The sequence below is a fragment of the Gopherus flavomarginatus genome, chromosome 1, assembly GCF_025201925.1.
Source record: "Gopherus flavomarginatus isolate rGopFla2 chromosome 1, rGopFla2.mat.asm, whole genome shotgun sequence".
Classification (NCBI taxonomy): Eukaryota; Metazoa; Chordata; order Testudines; family Testudinidae; genus Gopherus; species Gopherus flavomarginatus.
The window spans coordinates 224,957,846-224,963,872 of record NC_066617.1 but is presented as its reverse complement, the minus strand read 5'-3'; positions in this window follow the sequence as shown (position 1 = coordinate 224,963,872).

The window sequence follows — 6,027 nt, the reverse complement described above, 5'->3', positions numbered from 1 at the left end:
CTCATAGGAAGTGAAAATACTATTTTTAATCTTATTTCAGAATGTTTCCAGTGGTCAGACAACCGATGTAAAACAGCTATCGTTTGACATGATAAAGCTCTATATAGATTGACACATCCTTCTACAGGAGGTGCTTACCTCCTAACTCAGTGGGTTTTCACCCTTTTTTTTCATATGTGGACCTCTTAAAAAATTTCAAATGGAGGTGCAGGCCCCTATGGAAGTTGAACCTGTGGTCTGCGGACCCCTATCATAGAAGTCTTAGACTGAAAACTGACTGAACAGAATTCAGCTATAAACGTTGCATGTGCTCGGCAAGACATTTGATGCAGCATCAGAAAGGGCACTAAATGGAAAGCTTCTAAGGTAATGACGACACTTCTGGGTTTTGACCCATAGGGGTATTCACATACTTTTGATCAAAAAAAAGTGCCTTTTCTGGGGCCTGAAACTTTTTATTTTCATAGTCAGTCACCCCTTAGATACTGTCTGTGGACCCCGAGGGGTCTGTGGATCACAGGTTGAAAACCAGTGTTGTAATTTATTCAGCTATTAAACTAGCCTGTTCTATTGGATAAATATTTGATAGATCTTTTAAATTATTAGAAATGTCTAGGAAGGCTAGTAGAAATGGATGTTTGTTTAAAAAATACCAAATTGGTGCAGATACAATTGCAAATGTCAATTGAATGAGAAGTATAAAATCACTTTCTCAATTAGCGAGTTGAAGTTTGACACATTTGGGAGCAAACACATGTATTTAAGTTTAAAGTTGGTTAATCTGATTCTTTGAGACACCAAATAATTCTTGTGACACTTCATCCATTTAAGCGGTATTGCTTTTCTTTGTTTTGATTTAACTTGCGATAAAGTACATAATGCTAGGTATAAGTTATATTATACAATACAGTAAAAGCTTATTAGTAGCAACAGATCAGTGCGTTTTTGCTATATTGTTCCTACGTGACTTTTGCTCTTATGGAGAGTGTCGTCTAACCAAAAGCGTATGAAGAGGTAAGGGTGTTTTGGAAGGGATGAGGCAGCCATATTGTACAGAAAGGAGTTGTGGAGTGGGGGAACCTCAAGTTTGGGGGGAATGGGGCAGGAGAGCGCTCCCAGTTGGCAAAACAGCTGAGTGAGCTCAGCTGCTCGGGACAGGCTGAGGATGCTCCTGCTGGCAGTTTTATGCTCCACCTTGGCAGGAGATGGATGCCTGGAGAGGGCATCATGTGCAACCTGCAATGGAAGGAGGTGACTCCTAGCACAGACAGCAGACACAGGAGTCGGGGAAGAGGATAGGTCAGTCCCCTGGAGTGGAGACTGAAATGGGGGAGGGTGGTTCCTGAACCCCCACTACAAAACAGCACACCCTCACCCTGCTGCTGGCAACAGAGATAGAGGACACAGCTCAGTGCATGGGGGCTGGGGGTGTGTCCCAAGTACCACTACAAAATAACAATTCTTTCCCCCCTCTTCCCCTGCTGAAAGCCAAATGCTGAGGAAGGGAGGAAGAAATCTTCCAGCTGCACCTCTGCTGCTCTCTCAATCCCAGTTCTCATCTCCCCCTACCCCCCCAAAAAATCCCTCTTTCAGACCATGCCCACAAATTCCCCCATACACATGCTGTCCATGCAGGGTCTGTCAGGCAGAGCAAGCGGACAGGTCTGTGTGCCCTAGAGGTGCACTGAAGGGCCAGGGTTAGGAGGGTAGTGAAAAGATGCAGTTTGGGGTGCAATGCCCCCCACACACTCTCTGCCCCTGGATGTGACATAACAGCACAAATGTTGCTATGCAGCGGCTATTTTGCTGTTACCAAGTGGACAATTCATGTTAGGGAAAGTGGTCCCAGGGGAAATGTTGCTTGTAAGAGGCAGCATCTACTCTATTAGCTAGGCAAGTCAGTCCTATTTTATTTGCTTTCTTGATTTTGATACATTTGTGTTTGAAAAAAGTAATCATTGTCTTACTAGTTAAACTGGACTGTGAGGATGCAATTTGGGTGCTATTCCTGGTCTGCCACATACGTGCTTATAGCCTTGACCCAAATAATTGAATATTTTTTACTTTGTTTCTAATTTTGTGAAACATTCCTCTACCTCACTGGTTGTTGAAACAAAATTTATTAGTTTTTTGTACCGTATTTTGGGAGCCTCAAATGAAGAACAGAAGATTAGTGTAAAGTGTTACTTGAGTCTCCATGCAGAGGCGGTTCTACGCAATGGTAACAGTCACTGTTTCAGACTGTTTCAAAGACTGACACAGCATTTTTTACCCTTGGGAGTTATTTCTGCAACCATAAATACTGAAACTTGGTTGTTAGTATGGGGAAAAGAAACACCAAAAAGTGGGATATGCCACCAGCACTCTGTAAGTACACGGTATCACTTGTGAACACATTCAGCTCTTTTGTACAGGTGGAAAGAACTCGGGGCCAGATTTTTAAAGGTATTTAGTAGGGCTGTCAAGCGATACAAAAAATTAAACAGATTAATTGTGCTATTAAACAATAATAGAATACCATTTATGTAAATATTTTTGGATGTTTTCTACGTTTTCAAATATATTGATTTCAGTTACAAAACAATACAAAGTGTACAGTGCTTACTTTATATTTTTGATTACAAGTATTTGCACTGTAATAAAAATAGTATTTTTCAATTAACCTAATACAAGTACTGTAGTGCAATCTCTTTATCGTGAACGTTGAATTTACAAATGTAGAATTATGTACCAAAAACTGCATTCAAAAATTAAACAATGTAAAATTGTAGGGCCTGCAAGTCTGTCTTCCTGTTCAGCCAGTTGCTCAAACAAGTTTGTTTACGTTTGCAGGAGATAATGCTGCCTGCTTCTTATTTACAATGTCACCTGAAAGTGAGAATAGGCTTTCTTATTGCACTGTTGTAGCTGACATCGCAAGATATTTGTGTCAGATGTGCTAAAGATTCATATGTCCCTTCATGCTTCAGTTATGTCCGTGCCGATTGATGGGTTCTGCTCGATAACAATCCAAAGCAGTTCAGACCGACACATTTTCATTATCTGAGTCAGATGCCAACAGCAGAAGTTTGATTTTCTTTTTTCGTGGTTCAGGTTCTGTAATTTCCGCATGGGAGTGTTGCTCTTTTAAGACTCCTGAAAGCATGCTCCACACCTCGTCTGTCTCAGATTTTGCATGGCATCTCCGATTCTTAAACTTTGGGTTGAGTACTGTAGCTATCTTTAGAAATCTCACATCAGTACCTTCCTTGCGTTTTGTCAAATCTGCAGTGAAAGTGTTCTTAAATTGGACAACGTGCTGGGTCATCAGCTGAGATTCCTATAACATGAAATATATGGCAGAATGTGGGTAAAACAGAGCAGGAGATATACAATTCTTCCCCAAGGAATTCAGTCACAAATTTAATTAATGCATTTTTTTTAATGAGCGTCATTGTCATGGAAGCATGTCCTCTGGAATGGTGGCCGAAAAATGAAGGGGGATACAAATGTTTAACATATCTGGCATGTAAATACCTACAAAAGTGACATGCAAATGCCTTTTCTCACTTTCTGGTGACATTGTAAATAAGAGGGCAGCATTATCTCCTGTAAATGTAAACAAACTTGTTTGTCTTAGCAATTGGCTGAACAACAAGTAGGACTGAGTGGACTTGTAGGCTCAGAAATTTTACATTTTTGTTTTTGAGTGCAGTTATAAATGTACATTTTTTTTTTGTTATATGTTACACTTTCACAACAAAGAGATTGCACTACAATACTTGTATGAGGTGAGTTGAAAAATACTCATCACTTTTACAGTGCAAATATTTATAATAAATAATATACACTTTGATTTCAATTGTAACACAATATATATGAAAATATAGAAAAAATTGATAATTAATTTCAATTGGTATTCTATTGCTTAACAGTGCGATTAAAACTGCAGTTAATCATGATTAATTGTTTTGAGTTAATCATGTGAGTTAACTGTGATTAATCAACAGCCCTGGTATTTAGGAATCCAGTAATGCAGGTAATGTGTAGTGGGATTTTCAAAAGCACATAGCTGCCTGACATTGATTTCAGTAGGAGTTGGATGCATAGGCACATTTGAAAATTCCTTTAAAAATCTGACCTTTTTAGTGACTTTACCTAATCCGTGCCTCCTTTCCCCTCCCCTCCCCTTCCCACAAAAAATTCAAACAAAAACTTGTAGATACCTTGTTAGCTAAAAGACTCTCTTCTATAAAATCAAAATTAACATGTCTCAACACCTTCAATTTAAAAATATATTGAAAATGATTGATTATTACATTAGTTACTAATGTTCAAGACTTTGTAGCATAGTACTGCCTAATTTATCCACCCAAGGATAAATTCAGGGTATTGGTATCTTTCAGATTCTACACTATTACTGATCAGTTTTTATTCTCCCTCACATGCGGCTGTAAAGAAACCAGGTAGTCCCTTGTGATTTGCATGGCTAGGAACAGGATAGAGTGGAGAAGAAGGTGAAGTTTGGTGTGCTGCCATGAGACATTGGCATGCAAATAAGATGAGCTTGCCTCTACAAGAGGCAACCAGTTTGCAGTGCCAGGGCTGAGCCTAATGTAAGTAGAGAGAATGTAGCTCTTGACTTACATTTGGATTTAATGTCGCATTCTTTTCATTTAATTATTTCTGGTGATACTGAAAATACGCCTGTTCCAGTATGTTTATAATGATTGAGGCTGTTTTAAGCAATGCTTGCTTTTCTGGGTGCCTTGTGATTTCTGGAAAGGCATTAAGTCTTTTAGAAGGTTTGGTAGAAGGATACTGAAGCTGTTAGGGACATTGCATTTGGAAAGCAATAAGGTGTCATGCTGAGGACGGAAGTTATATTTCTATACTGTATTTCAAACTATGCACACAGCATTCCTGATCTGTGTTTTGTGGATAATCTTTATCCATGGTTGCAGAATATGTGGAAATAGAACTTTATTTTAGGATCTAAATTTTGCAGACTGTTGGAATCAAAAAATATTTTTGAGGGGATTCTCACATACCCAAGTAAACATGGTTTAGGTTTGTCACTTCATAGGCAGGTCTATATTTGAGATTAATAATTTCTTATTTATAATAAATACTCAATATTACCTACTAAGTATTTTAGACCATCTCTTTGTAGGAAGACCTACTTTGTACCCTTAATCTGTACCAGATCATGGGATTTTTCTCCTTAAACTAGCAAATGCTTACTGTAATCCATATAGTTACATCTGTTTTCTTTTCCCATTACTTCTCTAATGCTTTTAGAGAACAATAGGTTTTGCCAAAGAGGTTTTGTATAAATCCATGGTTTTCATTACTTGATATAAAAGTATTTAGCAGAAGTTATGGTATAATTATTCTTTAACCGATGAGCAAGAGAAAGTTGACTCCTTTAAATATCAATAAGTACTCTGTGTTTAACAGCCAGAAAATTCAAAGTTGCAAAGTATTATGGCCTCTGGCAAACTTCAAATATACTGTAGCCATAGATAATTAAGATTCAGATAATTGTCTGCCATTATCATCAATGTGGATAGCTTTGAGAATTTGTAATATTCCATAGGAGAGAAAGAGATGTATGTTTAAAATATAAATCCGTTTTTCATCCCTTCAGGGTGGTTCTTCTATGAATAATAGCTTTGTCTGTATGTTGAGGAAAAAATGTGGCAAAGCAGGCTCCAATATAGAAAAAAAAATCTTTAATCTTATCCTGTGATATAAACAACAGAGTCAAATCCTGGCCCCACTGAAATCAAGATTTCACTCCAGATCTAGAGTATGGGCATAGAGGTCTGCAGAACCAAGGGAGTTGAAAATTACATTACCTCTTATTGGCCAGGTGAAGACCAGAGAAAAAGATGCACTTGTGTTGAAGGATGCTTTTGGATGGAGAATATATATTTTAGAAGGACATTTAGGTTCTGTCATAAAATACTTTTAGATACTTGGTTTTTGGAAGGTGCCATGGTAGTGGTAATTTGCTCCCCCTATACTGTGTAGAGGGAAAAGCCA